This window comes from Rhinoderma darwinii, chromosome 5, assembly GCF_050947455.1.
Source record: "Rhinoderma darwinii isolate aRhiDar2 chromosome 5, aRhiDar2.hap1, whole genome shotgun sequence".
NCBI classification, from domain to species: Eukaryota; Metazoa; Chordata; class Amphibia; order Anura; family Rhinodermatidae; genus Rhinoderma; species Rhinoderma darwinii.
Genome location: NC_134691.1, coordinates 287,933,058 through 287,953,204, shown reverse-complemented (window position 1 = coordinate 287,953,204; position 20,147 = coordinate 287,933,058).

Genomic DNA, 20,147 nt, shown 5'->3' with positions numbered 1-20,147 from the left:
CTCAAGCTGGCAGGCTTAGGAGTGGGAGAGCCTATTGCAACCTAGCCAGACTCAGCTAGCTCCCGCCCTCGGTCTATTTAAGCCTGCCTTTCCTGTTCCTCCAGTGCTTGTGATTCTTTTTCGTGTGGTTTCCTGGCCCAGCTACAGCTCCTGCTATTTTTGATCCTGCTCCATACAGACCCTGGCTTACCGACTACTCTTCTGCTCTTCGTTTTGTACCTCGCACACTCCTGGCTTGACTCGGCTCGTTCACCACTCTGGTTGCTCACGGTGTTGCCGTGGGCAACTGCCCCTTTCCCTTGCTTGTGTTCCCTTGTATGTTTGTCGTGCACTTACTGAGTGCAGGGACCGCCGCCCAGTTGTACCCCGTCGCCTAGGGCGGGTCGTTGCAAGTAGGCAGGGACAGAGTGGCGGGTAGATTAGGGCTCACTTGTCCGTTTCCCTACGCCCCGGTCATTACAGCTGTATAATAATGCTATATAATAATGCAATTTATAACAAAAAATATGTATACCCAAAGGGGCATCATGCAACCGAACAGAGGGAAGACCAGCGGATTCACAAAAATGCCGCAAACGTAAAACCCTCGTTGAGGCCCCCTGGACTGAGGGAGCCCAAACGATGGATCCAACGTGCCTCCTCCTGTAGTAACCTGCGATCCAGATTACCTGCTCTAGGGCCAAGTTTAATATGGGTAATGCCCCAGAATTGTAGGGCACGGACATCCCCATTATGTGCAGAATGCACGTGCCTAGAGAGTGGTGTATCTTCTTTGTGATGTATAGTACTTAGGTGTTTTGAAATTCTCCTCCTCAATTCCTGTATGGTCTTGCCGACATATAGTTTAGGACAGGGGCATTTAGCAATATAGATCACTCCCTTACTTTGACAATTGATGAATTCTCTGATCTGATAGGATCTACCATCTAGTGGATTCGTAAAGTGTTTGACGGTGGGCATGAGATAGCAAAAGGAACATCGACCACAAGGATGTGACCCAATGGTCTTTGACTTCAGCCAGCATTTTGATATCATATTAGATCCGGAGTGGTGACTGTGTACCAGGTAGTCTCGTAGGTTCCTCCCTCTACGATAAGTGATGTTCGGTGTAGGGGGGATAGCATCGCGAAGATCCGGATCAGCCAAAAGAATTGGCCAATGTCGGTGTAGAATTTTGCGAACCTGTTGGGACCCAGCATCAAATGTGCCAATGCATCTAATACCGGTTAGTCCCTTGGGTTTAGCTGTAGTCACTGTTCGCTGAACATTTTGAGGTTTATGTTCGCATAGTAATTCACTCCTATTGGTAGCTCTGGCCCTAGCATAGGCTCTGTGCAGCCACTTCCTGGGATAGCCTCTTGCCACAAATTTGGAGAAGAGGCCATTACATTCATGTTGAAAGGACCGTTCGTCCGAACAGTTCCTTTTTGCACGGAGGTACTGCCCAATAGGGATTCCCCTTTTTAAGGCAGGAGGATGGTAGCTGTCCCAATGCAAAAGGCTGTTAGTAGATGTTGGTTTTCTGGAAATATCAGTATGGACACCACCAACAGGATCCAGGGAGATTTTTAAGTCCAAAAAAAAGAATTTATTTTTCATGTATGCAGTGGGTAAATTTCATGCCCACTTGATTGGTATTGATTATGTTCATAAACTCGTGGAATAAAGATAAGTCACCATCCCACAGGAGCAGAATATCGTCTATATATCTCCCCCAGAAAAGGATGTGACAAGTGTAAGCGTCTAGTGTGTCAGTGAAGACTATGGTATCTTCCCACCAACCTAAAAATAAATTCGCATATGTCGGTGCACAAACGGTGCCCATTGCCGTTCCTTTTATTTGTTGATAAAATTTACGATCAAATAGGAAATAATTGTGAGTAAGAAGAAATCGAAGCAGTGATAATAGAAATTTATTGTGTGCATGAAATTGGGTGCCTTTAGTGCCTAGGAAGTGTGCGACTGCTGTGAGGCCGAATTGATGTTGAATGTTAGTGTAGAGTGATTCCACGTCAATACTAGCAATGAGTGTAGAAGAGGTAACATGGATCTCCTGGATCCTGTTAATGGTGTCCTTTGTATCTCTCAGAAATGAAGGGAGAGAAGTAACAAAGGGTGAAAGAATCTCGTCCAGATACATGCTGATACCCTGGGTCAGGCTATCATTGCCAGACACAATTGGTCTACCAGGCACTGGGCGAGATTCCCTATGGATCTTTGGCAGGGCGTAAAAAGTCGCCAAAGTTGGAACAGGATTGTAGATCCGTTTAAATTCCTCGTTGGTAATGAGGCTAAGTGAAGAGGTGAAGAGGTGACTCCGGGATGCTGGCCTTCAGGGCAGAGTGGCAAAGAAAAAGCCATATCTGAGACTGGCTAATAAAAGGAAAAGATTAATATGGGCAAAAGCACACAGGCATTGGACAGAGGAAGATTGGAAAAAAGTGTTATGGACAGACGAATCAAAGTTTGAGGTGTTTGGATCACACAGAAGAAAATTTGTGAGACGCAGAACAACTGAAAAGATGCTGGAAGAGTGCCTGACGCCATCTGTCAAGCATGGTGGAGGTAATGTGATGGTCTGGGGTTGCTTTGGTGCTGGTAAAGTGGGAGATTTGTACAAGGTAAAAGTGATTTTGAATAAGAAAGGCTATCACTCCATTTTGCAACGCCATGCCATACCCTGTGGACAGCACTTGATTGGAGCCAATTTCATCCTACAACAGGACAATGACCCAAAGCACACCTCCAAATTATGCAAGAACTATTTAGGGAAGAAGCAGGCAGCTGGTATTCTATCTGTAATGGAGTGGCCAGCACAGTCACCAGATCTCAACCCCATAGAGCTGTTGTGGGAGCATCTTGACCGTATGGTACGCAAGAAGTGCCCATCAAGCCAATCCAACTTGTGGGAGGGGCTTCTGGAAGCATGGGGTGAAATTTCTCCCGATTACCTCAGCAAATTAACAGCTAGAATGCCAAAGGCCTGCAATGCTGTAATTGCTGCAAATGGAGCATTCTTTGACAAAAGCAAAGTTTGAAGGAGAAAATTATTATTTAAAATAAAAATCATTATTTCTAACCTTGTCAATGTCTTGACTATATTTTATAGTCATTTTGCAACTCATTTGATAAATATAAGTTTGAGTTTTCATGGAAAACACAAAATTGTCTGGGTGACCCCAAACTTTTGAACGGTAGTGTATACTATATAATAATATAAAACAAAAGCAGGAACGGTCACTTAGTGTTTTCCTGCTCCCAGTGTTCCCTTGTCTTGCCTCCTATATCCTGTATCCTGTGCTGTGCCTTGTTCTGAGCCTGTGTAGTAGCTGAGCCGTAGCTTGCCTTGCCTGCTGGAATTCTCCACGTCGGCTGTTGCCAGTCCTTCAGGATACCATCCGCCACGTCTGGCACAACCCATCACCTCCAGCCCCATCTGTGCCAGAGCCCTTGCCGCCATCCGGACTATCCCAGGTACCCGTGTGCTACACTCCTACCGTAAACTTTGTGCGTAGACTGTGAGTTGGTCAGCTGCCTCTCCGCTACGGTGGAGTGCCCTAGTGGGTCCACATACCTTTGGATCGTGACAACATATCACTAAAATAAGCTATTACTTTCTGATCAGTGAGAGTCAGAGAGTCATGGGACACCAACTGATGCAGAGAATGAAGGGTCCGCAACACTGGTATAGTGTTGCAGCCACTTCACAGTCGGACCTCCACCGATCAAAAAGTGATGACATATTCTATCAATATGCCAATGCTTTCTTTGTTGGAAAATTCCCTTTAAAGGGGTTGTCCGAGATATATTTTTATTTTAAAGTTAAACACACAATGCACACATTAAGTATTCCCTAATATACTTACCTGTGCAATCTTGCTTCTGTTCTCCGTTCTGGCAGCTCTTTTCTGCCGATCACATGTCTTCTGACGTCACGTTTTCTTCCTCCTCCACTGTCGTGTCGTGTCCCGATCACATGGTCTCGCCCCAGCGAGACCTCGGATGGGACACGACACGTCACTGGAGACGTGACGTTTCTGCGCGTGCCCGCCCGCCCAGCCTATGCATCTTTTCACTGTGAACGCGCCTATGCATGTTCACAGTGAAAAAAGTGAAGAGGGACGGCACCCGCGGACTAGAAAGGTACAGTGACCTCTGTACTTTTAGTTCTTCCCCTATCAAAGCCTACACATAGTAGGCTTTGATAGGGAATTATACAACACGATGCAGCACACGGGTCGCATGCAGCCCTTGAGGCTGTTATCTGCGGCCCGCGGGACACCGTGCACTGTTTAACAACTGGTTCCCGACCGCTGGCTGTATTTTTACGGCCAGCGGTCAGGGACGGGTCCTTAAAACCCGAGCCATAGACTTTCTACGGCTCGGGTTTTAACTTGCTGCCCGCGCGATCGGGCAGCTGAATGTCGGGTCTCCGGCTGTCAGTGACTGCCGGGGACCCTGAGGAGAAGACAGAAGCAGCTTTAGCTGCTTCTGTCTTCTCTGATCACTTGTACACAGCGCTGAATGCGCGCTGTGTACAGGAATAGAGACAGCAGCAGCGGCGCTGTCTCTATTCCTCCCGGTATCATGTGACTGGTCACATGATCACCGGGTGCCGTTAGTGGCAGGCTGCTGCTGGGTCTTACTAGACCCAGCACAGCCCTATTAGTGACAATCGTCACTATGAGAGGGCTGATTTCCCCTGTAACTGGGGCTGCTGTGCAGCTCCAGTTACAGTGGAAAAACATGTAAAAGAAAGAAAAAAAATATATAAAGTTCCCCAAAGGTCTTTTTTGACCTTAGAGGGACAGACAATAGTAATAAAAAAATAGTAAAGTAAAGTGCAAAAAAAAATACAATAATAAATACACATAAAATACCCACCCCCAAAAAAATACCGTTCCCCCCGCCAATCATTGTTGTAACGCTAGCGCTGACCCAATTACCCTAATATAGACATGTAATATATAAGAATTTACGATAGACAATGACGATCACAAATAAAAGGTCTATTTTAGGGTAAAACTATGTTATTACCAAAAAAAAATAGCTGAAACGTAAAAAAGCTTTTTTTTTTACTAATATTTTCAAACTTTATGAAAGAAAATTCTAAAATTGCAAAAAAGGTGTGTATAAAAATGATAAAAAAAGAAACCTGCATAGTCTACGGAAAAAACGTCGCAAAAATCACGTCGTTAGCCCAACAAATAAAAAAGTTATAGCCATTTAACTACCACGTGCTAAAAAGGGCTAAACGGTGTCTTGTCCTGAAGGTGCAAAATAGCCCGGTCCTGAACTGGATAAGATCTTCTGGGGTCCTGTATCTAAGCCTACATTGTTAGGGTATGTTCACACGAGGGCGTCCATAACGGCTGAAATTACGGGGATGTTTCCGCCTGGTTTTTTTTTAAGCGGAAACAGCGTAGCAAAACTTGTAAAAAACGGCCCGAAAATGCGTACCATTGATTTCAATGGGAGGCGTCGGCGTCTTTTTCCCGCGAGCAGTAAAACTGCCTCGTGGGAAAAAGAAGCGACATGCTCCATCTTCGGGCGTTTACGCCTCTGACCTCCCATTGACTTCAATGGGAGGCAGAGAAAGCGTATTTCCGTTGTTTTATGCCCGCGGCGCTCAATTGCCGTGGGCGAAAAACATGACGGAAAACGACGCGAAAAACGCAGCAAAAAAAGCCGCAAAAACAACGCCAAAAAGGCTACGATAAACGCCGCGAAAAACATCGCAAATAAAGCCGCGAAAAAAGAGGCAAAAAACGCCACGAAAAACGACAGGAAAAACGCCATGAAAGACGCAACGAAAAACGCAGAAAAAAAAACCGCAAACAGCGACGCAAAAAAAAGAGGCGAAAAACGACGCAAAAAAGGCTACGATAAACGCCACGGAAAACGTTGCGAAAAACATCGCGGAAAAAGCCGCAAACAAAGAGGCAAAGAACGCAGTGAAAAACTACTGGGAAAACGCCACGAAAGACGCAACCAAAAACACAGCAAAAATAGCCGCAAACAACAATGCAAAAAAAGAAACGATACGAAAAAGGCTACGATAAACGCAACATAAAACACAGCAAAAAAAGACGCAAACAAACAAGCAAAAAATGCCAAGATAAACGAAGCGAAAAACGGCCCGAACAAAGCGGCAAACAAAACCGCAAACAGCGCACAAAAAACTCCGGGAAAAATGACGCAAAAATCAACGTGCAGGGAGAGGTAAATCTGCCGCAAACTTCAAGACAGAATTTTGAGGCAGATATTCCTCCGGCAAAAAAACTCTGTGTGAACATGGCCTTAGTGGAGAGAGACGTGAGATAGAGGGTGGGCGAGGGTTAGGGTGAGGGTTAGGGTGAGGGTGGACGAGGGTGAGGGGAGACACGAAGAGGTTTATAGACCTGAAAAGAGAAATAAAACATAATGGGGGGAGAACGGTCACCATCCTTCAAGAATGTCAGCAAGGAGACAATCCAGTGAAGGAGGTCAGCGGGAGGAGCAAGGACAGCTCACATGAACTCTTGGAAGCTACGTGCACGCTCATTGCAGCCTGCAATGAGCGTGCACGGGAAAAAAGTTTCATAACAAGGAAAGATCAACAAACCAGAGCTGAACTGCATGTAAACAAACCGTGCTAAATTCAAAGAAGAAATGTGCTAAGTAGAATTTTTTTTAAAAATAATGCTTTATTTAGGTTGTCTGTATAAGGGGTAATGTATGACACAGTTTTTGAAAAAATGTTGGTATCTCGGACAACCCCTTTAAGGTCAATTTGCAAGTAACAATTTTTTAAATCACCAATGAACGATATGTGGCTTGAAAAATCGTAACGTGTATCTGATGGACCTTTCCCTCTTTACGATCATTGTTCATGCACATTATATTAAAGCAGCATACTGTATGTATTGTTAATGTCGTACTAGTGACATTACAAATACAAGTAATGATGGTGATGAATTTTATGTTTATAGGATTTTTTTCATGCATTTAAACTAAACATTAATCATTACAAGTGCTCGGAATTTTAAGGATAACTGTCACATGTAAATGGGCCTTTTCCACTACAGATTATTGATCCCAGAATCTATATGATTGCTAGACAGGATCAAATAGCATCAAAAATTGCAGCAAAAACTGCTTGTGTGAATCTAGTCTAGGGCAAATGACTCTATACATTGTAATAATCTTTTTGCATCTCTCTGGGTATACTGGAATTTGTGAATATGGACATCTATATTTTTTCAATCTGCTATCTATGTAAATATGTACTATTATAGCAAACCACAAACACTGTATTTAATAATCATACTAACAGCAGATTTTCTGTCAGTAATCCCTTTAAAGGACACCAATGTTGTCCAGTCTAGCCTCTTTTAGCAAAAAATATCAGATGGAGACTGCAAAATATTAAGATACAGGCAAATATTAACCCCTTAATGACCAGACCATTTTGCGCGTTAATGACCAAGGATTATTTTTTGTTTTCTCACAGTCGCATTCCAAGAGTCGTAACTTTTTTTTAATTCCGTCGACATAGCCGTAAGGGCTTGTTTTTTGCGGGAAGAGTTGTATTTTTCAATTGCACCATTTCTGGGTATAATCGATATAATATATCGATTAAAGAGGCTCTGTCACCACGTTATGAGTGCCCTATCTCCTACATAATGTGATAGGCACTCTAATGTAGGTAACAGCAGTGTTTTTTATTTAGAAAAACTATCAATTTTCACCAAGTTATGACCTATTTTAGCTTTATGCTAATGACTTTCTTAATGCCCAACTGGGCGTGTTTTTACTTTTGACCAAGTGGGCATTGTAAAGAGAAGTGTATGATGCTGACCAATCAGCGTCATACACTTCTCTCCATTCATTCCATTTGTACTCAGCACAGCGTGTGCTGTCACTTACACCCACATTAACGTTACTGAAGTGTCTTGAGAGTAAATAGACATCGCTTCCAGCCAGGACGCGATGTCTATTAAACACTCCCGACACTTCGGTAACGTTAATGTGTGACACTTACTCGAGACCACGCTTGCTGTCTTTTACAGCGAGATCTCGCGAGATCAGTAATTCTGTGTTTACTGGCATCTGGATTGCAGAGATTTTTGGATTCTTCAGTTCTGGTGATTATGTGAAGATCTACACATGTAGACATGGGTATAAGTGACATGTATGAATTCTGCACATCTTGAACTTTTACGGCACGGCCAGACGTGGCAGAGTTTTTCCGCTGCAAATGTTGGTGCTGATTTGGGGCAATTCCGCAACGAATCTGCACCAACATTTGCATATTTGACAGGTAATTCAGACGTTGCAGATATCACAGCAGACATGCCGCAGATTTCAGTTTTTGCATTGCAAAGGCTGAAATCCGCAGTGAAATTCCGCTTCTTCTCCGCAACAGTCAGTGCATGCTGCGGAGGGAAAATTCTGCACCGCAGCCTATGGTCCGCAGCAGAGTTTCCCGCAACGTCTGAACTAACTTGCCTAAAAATGTATTGAAACAACTGTAAAAAACGGCCGCCGGAGAATTCCACTGCGGACTGTCCGCAGCGGAATTCCACAGCAATTCTGCCACGTCTGGCCGTGCCCTTAGGAAGTGTTGCATATCTCAGCCTCTGTTTGGGTCAGACTTTTAGGCCATATTCAGACGTGGCGGAATTTTTCGCTGCAAATGTTGGTGCAGATTCGGGGCAATTACGCAAGAAATCTGCACCAACATTTGCATATTTGACAGGTAATTCAGACGTTACAGATATCACAGCAGACTTGCCGCAGATTTCAGTTTTTGCATTGCAAAGGCTGAAATCCGCAGTGACATTTTGCCTGTTCTCCGCAACATAATGAGTATGCTGCGGAGGGAAAATTCTGCACCGCAGGCTAATTTCCACACAGTTATTTTCCGTAATGTCTGAACTAAGTTTCCTAAAAATGTATAGAAACAAACGGCTGCTGCAGAATTCCACTGCGGACTGTGCGCAGCGGAATTTGACAACATTTCCACCACGTCTGAATGTGCCCTTTGAGTGGATTCACACACACGGCAGAATTTGTTGCAGAAATTTCTGCGACTGGAAATCAATTGTATGCAGAAAGCCATGTGCTTGATGTAGAAACAACCCCATTCAGATCAATGCCACTGATTTCCAGTCACAGAAATTTTTGCAACAAAATCTGTTGCTTGTAAATCCACACAAAGCCAAAAATAAATTTTTACGCATTTTTTACACAACTCTGCACCTTGATGCAAAATTGCATAAGGGCACACATGAGTGTAATGCAATGGGTGGCATTTTATAATGTGTACGGTGTCTACTTTTATCAAATATATCGGTATGCCAGAATATGATTTTTTATTATATAATGCAGGCTTTATTTGTCAAAAGCCTGGAAATTGCTGCGGCAGCAGGAGGGTTAAGAAATAATAAAATGGAGCCACCACCTATAGGCTTAGATTGTTTTTTTCCTTTGACACCTATTTCTAAAACCCCACGACCACATGTAGACATGCAATGTTATGTGAGAGTTCATCCGACTGCAATGTGTAATTTCAGCACAGTACTGGGTGAAGTGGTCAAGTCATCACTCTACATGATTTCTGATTGCGCCACACATTACCCACATGTTTACATGTGGCTATAGGATTTTGCAATGGGGGCCATACGAAAATAAAGAAATCACTACCTGTTAGTACATGGCTCCTTTTTTATTGTAGCTGCACTTATTCACCCACTTGGTGTTTTTCCTGTTTTGTTTCATTAAAACCTGGAATTAACATCGGTTTTTAATTTGATTTTATGTAACGGACCTGACAAAACTGTCCACATTGTTACAGTGGAATGAAAAAAATGTACTTGTTTAGAAAAACAACAACAAAAAAAAATGAAAAATTCTAAAATTCTGAGTGCATATACTAGTAAACACAGTGCATATATATATATATATATATATATATATATATATATACACACACACACACACCCCCTTTGCTATGAAAGACCCATAAATAAGGTCTGGTCAAACCAATTAACTACAGAGGTTACATAATTAGTTGAATAAGACCCCCGTGTGGGCAATCAAAGTGTCACATGATCAGTCACATGATGTCAGTATAAATACACCTGTTCTGAATGGGGCCTGAGGCTACAACACAACTAAGCAAGCAACACGAAGACCAAAGAGCTCTCCAAACAGGTCAGAGACAAGGCTGTGGAGAAGTATAAATTTGGGTTAGGTTATAAAAAAAATATAGCAAACTTTGAACATCCCACTGAGCACCATTAAATCCATTATAACAAAATTAAAAGAATTTGGCACAACTACAAACCTGACAAGAGAAGGCCGCCCACCAAAACATACAGGCCAGACAAGGAGGGCATTAGTCATAGATTCAACAAAGATACCAACAAGAACACTGAAGGAGCTCCAAAGATCCACAGCAGGGATGGGAGTATCTTTCCATTGGACCGGAAAAAAAAGAGGGTTGTAATGCAATAAAACAGGAAAAACACCAAGTGGTGGAAATAATTTCACAAAGCACTATATATTTACTTATTTTAAAGAATTTTCCAGGAGTTACCTGAGGAGTTACTGATAGTTCAATTAGGATACTCAAACATTTACATATATGGTCCTATATCTATTACTAATAGTGTTTTAATTGGCGGAATATTAATATTTTTAGTGACTACAGTAACAAAGGAAGGTATGGTCTTAAATGGATGTTTTACACTTCAATTTAGGATATAATTTTATATTGCTTTATATGTTTTTGGCTAATATTAGAATAGTATCAGATTACTTTAAGTTTGTTATAAAAATTTTTATAAAGCTTGATTTTATTTATTGTGTATTATGTGACCTATAAACATTTTTTTCGATATAATAGAAGAGTAGGCTTCTTGGACTGAAGACCTGGGTCAAAATCTCTTCTGCTTCCTTAAATATTAACACGAGGGTTTAAATTAAATCGGAAATCAAGATTGACTGTAGCGTCCATGACCGCGGGCCGTCGGGTCTACTCACCTCCTGACGCCCGCAGCCGTGGATCTGTGAGCGCTGGTCCCCATCATCTTCCTAGGAGACGCCAGCGCTCACTTCCGCTCCGGTCCGCTGTGTCCCGTAGGGTGCGCGCGCACGCTCTTACCCGCTCTTAAAGGGCCAGCGCGTGCACATGAAGAAAATCATCATCATCAACCCACATGATTTCCTGGACTATAAGAAGGCCCCAGCCTTTCTGATCCTTGCCTGAGCATTGTTAGTATATCCCAAGTCTGTCTTGCAAATGGTCCCTTAGTGTTTCCCGTTCCAGTTGTTACCCGTGCCCTGTTACCTGTTCCTGTATCCCGTGCTGTGTTCTTGTTCCTGTGCCTACTAGATGGAGTCATGTCCACTGCACCTGCTGTTGTTTGCCACGTCCTGTGTCATCTGCCACGTCCAGAGAGATTCGTCTTGTCTGGTGCAACCTGCGGCACCTGCTGTCATCCGCCACGTCTGGCATTACCTGCTGCACCTACCTCCATCTGTACCAGAGCTGCGGCCACTGTCTGGACTATCCAGGTACCCTTGTGCGGGACTTTGTATTGCTGGGGTTCCCTGTTTGGCCAGCTGCCTCCCTGCTATGGCGGTGCGGCCTAGAGGGTCCACATTCCCACAAACCGTGACATTGACTTGTACTGACTGGTAGTACGCTGGAGAAGAAGCAGGCCCATAGGCGATTCTACCGAAGCTGCTCATCATCAATGTGTCCGAGTAGATGCAGTAGGTACCATAAATACCCCTGTGCAGTGAAAATTAGGCCTCTGAAAGTGAAAAATATATTAGTGAATGAAAAATTATGAAACATAAATAAGTAGATGTCATGTTCGCTTTATATACAGATATTGTCATTTTTATAAGTGATATATTTTAATTTAGCAATGTTCCGGGAAGGATACAAGATCCACCACATGTAAACCAATTGAATCTTTCTACGTAATAAAAAAAGTAATAAATACTCAAGCTTGAATCTCTTGAAAGAACAATATCACCTCAGTTATCGTGTTGTCATGTCTGAAGTCTCAATTTAAGATGCTGTTGCATGCCCTTCTCCTGGGAGTAAATCAAGCGGATTGAAATGACTAGTCAGGCTGTTTGACATTGTATAACACTACAGAATACTTAGGTGATAATCTGGAAGCTATCAATATGGAAACACAACACAGCTGGTGTTTTCTCTCACATGTGTGAGAGATAGCTGACATTTTATTTTAGGTGACATCTGACATCCCAGTAATTGGTCTAAAAAATAGAAGAGAGTTTTTAAAAAAAAATTGAGAGTTGCTTCAAACCACAATGAACAGGACATGTCAGATCTCCTAAAGACATGTATAAAGTAACGGTTTGTTAAAACATACCCACATAATGTTCCAGACAAACTAAAGCATAATTGTACCAGAGCAGCAGTTGTTAAAGTTTCCTGAGAGTCTACCATGCAACAAAAAAATTGGACCCCGGTGGTAAATGACTATAGGATATTAGAGATGAGCAGACGGTTGTTAGACTTGTACAGACAAACATTGTGTCACATAACAGATAATCTGAATCAGGGACAAAGTTAGATCTCAGTCTCTCAACCTACAGTGCAATGTCAGACAATAGAACATATGGATATAGGTAAAATATGGGCCAACAGAGTTTTAAGTATGTGCCCATAATAAACGGGCCACTAAGTGTATATCATTTACAGTGTGAGATCATTTTCATATTATTATTTTCATATTGTACTGTGTTAATTTATTCATGTCCTCCTAAATAGAAGAAAAGGCAATTTATCTCCACCTAGCCATAAGGCTCTAAGAATACAAGGGTCTTTTAGCCTTTGCTGTTGGTTCTGCCCGACCTTTCTTTTGAAAAATATGTCTGAAAAATTACTGAAATCTAAATTCTAGTATTTCAACTGGTCAAAAGCTGCATTGTTCTGACAAATCTGGCACATACATATAAACAGTTTAGTAGGTCATTTATTCATCTCTATGCATAAAAATTAGTCCCTGATCTTACTTACCAATCTAATATAAAAAGACATTTATACACCTCTCATCATTACACCTTAGTGATTAATGGATGAGTTATAGACCCTGTAATAGCTGTCCTGGGTGTAAAAACGCAAATAAAAAATCCTATAATAAATCACTGTGTACTTTATGTGAAATGAAGCAAATAATCCCACATATCATTTCTTCAACAACTAGATGAACTCTATGGAAGTAGAGACAGCTATAGCACTGATGATCGATCCTCACCTAATCACCCCATCAGGTCAGCTTTACATCAAGATCTGAATGGCTGAAGCCAATGCTAGTTTGGCTACACTCTGAAGAGGACATCTGTAAATCATTGTGAGAATCAGTGGAGTACAAATTCATCGCAGTAATGCTCTCTCGAGTTGTGGTTGATATTTCCTGTTTTTTTTTGTTTCCTTGGTATCTGACACATTGGACTGCTAAACACCAGCTGCTCCAACTGAGTCACATTTAGAAGGTCTTTGATCAGTTATCTTGTCATGATTAACCAATTTCTAGATAATTGTTGGAAAAATATATATTTTTGGGGTAAGCATAAAGCTGAATAAACATTTGTATGCAGTTTTAATTTAATTGATTAAAGTGAGCTACAGGCTATCAACTATAAAGGATAGATAATTTTGATCCTGTTCATTCCTCAATGATATTTAAAAAATACAACTAATTGCATACGGATGTGAAAACCAGTAAACTAAAAGTGACGTTTAACCCACTTATATGTGTAATGACCTGACTCTAAGCACTATTAGGCCTCATACACATTACAGTTTTTGGGATCCATATCACGGTGGTAAAACATGGGACCATGCATATCTCGGTATAAAGAAAAGTATATAAAAGTTGTATTTATATGGAGTCCAAAAATCACAGCATGCTCGATCAGCTGTATTAGACTGAATGCTTCCCTAGAAGCACTGCCCTCCAGGGACAGGAATGGGCAGAAATGCACGCTGTCATGTGAACGCCCCATGTGGGACTTTTCGTTTATGCCGCGCCAATATATAACACGAAATGTAGTCAACTAAATATTATAGGGAAAGTAAGAAGAAGATCTGGGGACAACAAGCTGTTAGAAAAGTGGCGAGATTAAACAAAATATTGTAAAAAATGTAATAAAACTTCCATACACTCTTACAACCTTTTTGCTGTGGACCTCTCTCAGGCGGGGCCGCACCATCCATGAGGCGAGATTTGTTTTTTACCTCAGTTGGTGGCCTGCTGCCTCTCTGAGGGGCGGTGCCACTGAAACCAGCCTCCGCCACCCCCTCTTGCACTATAATTGTATCTGCGTCTATAAGACGCAGATACAATTACATGCATAAGCGCTGATTGGCAGGGCATGTTCCTATTCAGCACCTTTCAATGACGCAAGCAGCGCTAAGACGTCATGACGCCGCTTGTGTCGTTGGATGACGCAGGGCAAGGCACCCCGCCAATCAGCGCGTTTTAATGACACAAGTGGCGCGATGATGTCATTGCGCCGCTTGCATCATGGAAAGGCGCTGATTGGCAGGGAAGATTCACTTGCCCTAGCATTCAGCGCCTTTTAACGGTGCAAGCATTGCGATGACATAATCACGCCGCTTGCTTCATTCTACCCCAGCAGACCTGCTCAGAAGAGAGCAGGCCTGCACTGCAAGGGTACGGCGTGGGAACGGGATCAGGTGAGTATGTAAAGTTTTGTTTTTTTTCCCTATAAGTGTAAGTGGCATTATCTACGCGGGGCACTATTTACAGGGGGGCTATATGTGGGGCACAATCTACATGGGGGCTATATGTGGGACACTATCTACAGAGGGGTTATATGTGGAGCACTATCTACAGGGGGGCTATTTGTGGGGCATTATCTACAGGGGGCCTATATGTGGGGCACTGACTACAGGGGGACTATATGTAGGGCACTATCTACAGGGGGGGGGCTATATGTGGGGCACTATCTATAGGAGGGCTATATGTGGGGCACTATCTACAGAGGGCTGTATGTGGGGCACTATCTACAGGTGCTACCATCTACAGGGGGTCTATGTAGGGCACTAGCTACAGGGACTCTATGGGGCACAATAGCTACATGGGGCTCTATGGGGGGCAATATCTACAGGAGGCTCTATAGGGGGCACTATATATGTGGGGCACTGTCTACCGGGGGCTTTATGTGGGGCACTGTCTACAGGGGGCTTAATGTGGTGCACTGTCTACAGGGGGCTTTATGTGGGGCACTGTCAACAGGGGGCTCTATGTGTGGCACTGTCTACAGGGGGCTTTATATGGGGCACTGTCTACAGTGGGCTCTATATGAGGCCCTGCCTACAGGGGGCTCTATGGGGGGCACTATCTAGAGGGGGCACAATCTACAGGGGGCACTGTGTGTGTGTGTGTGTGTGTGTGTGTGGGGGGGGGGGGGGGGACACAGTGTATTGTGCTATTATAATCAGGGACACAGTGTATGGCGCATTTAGAATTAGAGGTGCAGTGTATGGCACTATTATATTTAGGGGCGTAGTGTGTGGCACCATGAGAATTTCATCTTCGTTTATAGGTGCAGAAATGTTGAAAAGTGAGAAGCTGAAGACATCTGAGTGACAAACTGCAGAAATTGGCTGTGGCCAGGAGAAGTCATCATAGAGGTCTTGACACAATGGAGAAGAAAAGACATAAAGAACAACTAGAAGCTGAGAAGACATCACCCGTGAGTCACTTAATGTAAATGTTTATTATGCCTCTAATCAGTACTCTTGTCACTGTATGATCTGCAGCAAGAGGAAGGGTGGTATGATTTTTTTTGTGAAACAGCCACTCACGGCATATCCTTATCATTGTTTGGGCCATGCTGGGAGCTGTAGTTTTACGTCGTACAAACCTATACTGCAGGGTTTGCACTAAATTGAGCTGTATTTGTCTGGTGCTGTATATATGTAGCGAGCTTGGTCCTGGTGTTGTATTTATGTACTGAGCTTGATTCTGGTATTATATTTATGTACTGAGCTTTGTTCTGGTGCTGTATCTATGTATTGAGCTTAGTTCTGGTGTATTTATGTACTGAGCTTGGTTCTGGTGTTGTATATATGTACTGAGCTTGGTTCTACAGCTGTATTTATGTACTGAGCTTTGTTCTGGTGCTGTATATATGTACTGAGCTTGGTTCTACAGCTGTATTTATGTACTGAGCTTTGTTCTGGTGCTGTATATATGTACTGAGCTTTGTTCTGGGGCTATATATGTACTGATCTTTGTTCTGGTGCTGTATTTATGTACTGATCTTGGTTCTGGTACTGTATATATGTGCTGAGCTTGGTTCTGGTGCTGTATATATTTACTGAGCTTGGTTCTGGGGATGTATATATATACGTACACACTATCCCTCCATGTTTCACTCACTTCCACCCCATTATCCATTTATTTCTATTGAGGCACTTCACTCATTACTGCCCCCTATATTTCACTTATAGTATTACACTTGCACACACACTATTCATTTATTATTTCTTACTACACATCCCATGCACCACACACCACTCCCCTCAAGACTAGTGGGAGTGGCTATTATTATTTAAAGCACCTGCTCGCCCTTTCATCAGCGTTTCTGACCTGGCTGTGTCCATTTGTAAGTATGGCCTTTTTCGGTGTTTTTGTATATGTCCCCTTGTTTTTATCGGTTCTGTTTGTGCATCAGGAACGTTCTGTTCCAGTTTAGGAGTTAGGGACTCGCAAGTCTGGGGATCCTTGTCGTGGATTGCGAGCTTGCGTCCTTTTGGCCAAAATGATTACCAATACCCCAGGTATTTTTCATTATTATGTATATTCGCTTCTCTTGGACACAGCCGGGTCTTTGATGCTGGGAGAGCATGGTGTGTTGTTGTTTGGCATAGCAAGCAGGGTAGCCCGCTCTATGAATTATCAAGGCGTCACAAATAGGCTTCTACCTGGCTATACACGTTGTGCCTCATGACGTACACACTATCCCTCCATGTTTCACTCACTTGCACCCCATTATCCATTTATTTCTATTGAGGCACTTCACTCATTACTGCCCCCTATATTTCACTTATAGTATTACACTTGCACACACACTATTCATTTATTATTTCTTACTACACATCCCATGCACCACACACCACTCCCCTCAAGACTAGTGGGAGTGGCTATTATTATTTAAAGCACCTGCTCGCCCTTTCATCAGCGTTTCTGACCTGGCTGTGTCCATTTGTAAGTATGGCCTTTTTCGGTGTTTTTGTATATGTCCCCTTGTTTTTATCGGTTCTGTTTGTGCATCAGGAACGTTCTGTTCCAGTTTAGGAGTTAGGGACTCGCAAGTCTGGGGATCCTTGTCGTGGATTGCGAGCTTGCGTCCTTTTGGCCAAAATGATTACCAATACCCCAGGTATTTTTCATTATTATGTATATTCGCTTCTCTTGGACACAGCCGGGTCTTTGATGCTGGGAGAGCATGGTGTGTTGTTGTTTGGCATAGCAAGCAGGGTAGCCCGCTCTATGAATTATCAAGGCGTCACAAATAGGCTTCTACCTGGCTATACACGTTGTGCCTCATGACGTACACACTATCCCTCCATGTTTCACTCACTTGCACCCCATTATCCATTTATTTCTATTGAGGCACTTCACTCATTACTGCCCCCTATATTTCACTTATAGTATTACACTTGCACACACACTATTCATTTATTATTTCTTACTACACATCCCATGCACCACACACCACTCCCCTCAAGACTAGTGGGAGTGGCTATTATTATTTAAAGCACCTGCTCGCCCTTTCATCAGCGTTTCTGACCTGGCTGTGTCCATTTGTAAGTATGGCCTTTTTCGGTGTTTTTGTATATGTCCCCTTGTTTTTATCGGTTCTGTTTGTGCATCAGGAACCTTCTGTTCCAGTTTAGGAGTTAGGGACTCGCAAGTCTGGGGATCCTTGTCGTGGATTGCGAGCTTGCGTCCTTTTGGCCAAAATGATTACCAATACCCCAGGTATTTTTCATTATTATGTATATTCGCTTCTCTTGGACACAGCCAGGTCTTTGATGCTGGGAGAGCATGGTGTGTTGTTGTTTGGCATAGCAAGCAGGGTAGCCCGCTCTATGAATTATCAAGGCGTCACAAATAGGCTTCTACCTGGCTATACACGTTGTGCCTCATGACGTACACACTATCCCTCCATGTTTCACTCACTTGCACCCCATTATCCATTTATTTCTATTGAGGCACTTCACTCATTACTGCCCCCTATATTTCACTTATAGTATTACACTTGCACACACACTATTCATTTATTATTTCTTACTACACATCCCATGCACCACACACCACTCCCCTCAAGACTAGTGGGAGTGGCTATTATTATTTAAAGCACCTGCTCGCCCTTTCATCAGCGTTTCTGACCTGGCTGTGTCCATTTGTAAGTATGGCCTTTTTCGGTGTTTTTGTATATGTCCCCTTGTTTTTATCGGTTCTGTTTGTGCATCAGGAACGTTCTGTTCCAGTTTAGGAGTTAGGGACTCGCAAGTCTGGGGATCCTTGTCGTGGATTGCGAGCTTGCGTCCTTTTGGCCAAAATGATTACAATTACCACAGGTATTTTTCATTATTATGTATATTCGCTTCTCTTGGACACAGCCGGGTCTTTGATGCTGGGAGAGCATGGTGTGTTGTTGTTTGGCATAGCAAGCAGGGTAGCCCGCTCTATGAATTATCAAGGCGTCACAAATAGGCTTCTACCTGGCTATACACGTTGTGCCTCATGACGTACACACTATCCCTCCATGTTTCACTCACTTGCACCCCATTATCCATTTATTTCTATTGAGGCACTTCACTCATTACTGCCCCCTATATTTCACTTATAGTATTACACTTGCACACACACTATTCATTTATTATTTCTTACTACACATCCCATGCACCACACACCACTCCCCTCAAGACTAGTGGGAGTGGCTATTATTATTTAAAGCACCTGCTCGCCCTTTCATCAGCGTTTCTGACCTGGCTGTGTCCATTTGTAAGTATGGCCTTTTTCGGTGTTTTTGTATATGTCCCCTTGTTTTTATCGGTTCTGTTTGTGCATCAGGAACGTTCTGTTCCAGTTTAGGAGTTAGGGACTCGCAAGTCTGGGGATCCTTTTCGTGGATTGCGAGCTTGCGTCCTTTTGGCCAAAATGATTACCAATACCCCAGGTATTTTTCATTATTATGTATATTCGCTTCTCTTGGACACAGCCGGGTCTTTGATGCTGGGAGAGCATGGTGTGTTGTTGTTTGGCATAGCAAGCAGGGTAGCCCGCTCTATGAATTATCAAGGCGTCACAAATAGGCTTCTACCTGGCTATACACGTTGTGCCTCATGACGTACACACTATCCCTCCATGTTTCACTCACTTGCACCCCATTATCCATTTATTTCTATTGAGGCACTTCACTCATTACTGCCCCCTATATTTCACTTATAGTATTACACTTGCACACACACTATTCATTTATTATTTCTTACTACACATCCCATGCACCACACACCACTCCCCTCAAGACTAGTGGGAGTGGCTATTATTATTTAAAGCACCTGCTCGCCCTTTCATCAGCGTTTCTGACCTGGCTGTGTCCATTTGTAAGTATGGCCTTTTTCGGTGTTTTTGTATATGTCCCCTTGTTTTTATCGGTTCTGTTTGTGCATCAGGAACCTTCTGTTCCAGTTTAGGAGTTAGGGACTCGCAAGTCTGGGGATCCTTGTCGTGGATTGCGAGCTTGCGTCCTTTTGGCCAAAATGATTACCAATACCCCAGGTATTTTTCATTATTATGTATATTCGCTTCTCTTGGACACAGCCGGGTCTTTGATGCTGGGAGAGCATGGTGTGTTGTTGTTTGGCATAGCAAGCAGGGTAGCCCGCTCTATGAATTATCAAGGCGTCACAAATAGGCTTCTACCTGGCTATACACGTTGTGCCTCATGACGTACACACTATCCCTCCATGTTTCACTCACTTGCACCCCATTATCCATTTATTTCTATTGAGGCACTTCACTCATTACTGCCCCCTATATTTCACTTATAGTATTACACTTGCACACACACTA